The sequence below is a fragment of the Myotis davidii genome, unplaced genomic scaffold (genome assembly GCF_000327345.1).
Source record: "Myotis davidii unplaced genomic scaffold, ASM32734v1 scaffold370, whole genome shotgun sequence".
Taxonomy (NCBI): domain Eukaryota; kingdom Metazoa; phylum Chordata; class Mammalia; order Chiroptera; family Vespertilionidae; genus Myotis; species Myotis davidii.
Genome location: NW_006288615.1, coordinates 1,864,508 through 1,864,781, shown reverse-complemented (window position 1 = coordinate 1,864,781; position 274 = coordinate 1,864,508). Strand labels below are relative to the sequence as shown.

At 36.5% G+C, this 274-nt stretch overlaps 2 protein-coding genes across 3 annotated transcripts in view; both read right to left on the bottom strand.

The window, feature by feature from the left end:
* LOC102752939 (nuclear autoantigen Sp-100-like) overlaps positions 1 to 274 on the bottom strand; it is a 259,961-nt gene that overhangs the window by 165,919 nt on the left and 93,768 nt on the right. The gene's annotated exons all lie outside the window — the stretch shown is intronic.
* Positions 1 to 274, bottom strand: part of LOC107182594 (nuclear body protein SP140-like protein) — a 45,012-nt gene that overhangs the window by 31,653 nt on the left and 13,085 nt on the right. The window lies entirely within an intron of this gene.

Below are 274 nucleotides of genomic sequence, written 5' to 3'. Positions count from 1 at the left end.
TGTTCAATGCTTCTTTGCCTCTGTCTACTTTTGTTCAACAGTTTGTAACGTTCTTTATTATCCATAAATGAGTGAGTTCATGTGGTATTTATCTTTCACTGACTGGCTTATTTCACTTAGCATAATGCTCTCCAGATCCACCCATGCTGTTGCAAATAGTAAGAATTCCTTCTTTTTTACAGCAGCATAGTATTCCATTGTGTAGATGTACCACTGTTTTTTAATGCACTCATCTGATGTTGGGCACATAGACTGTTTCCAAATCTTAGCTATG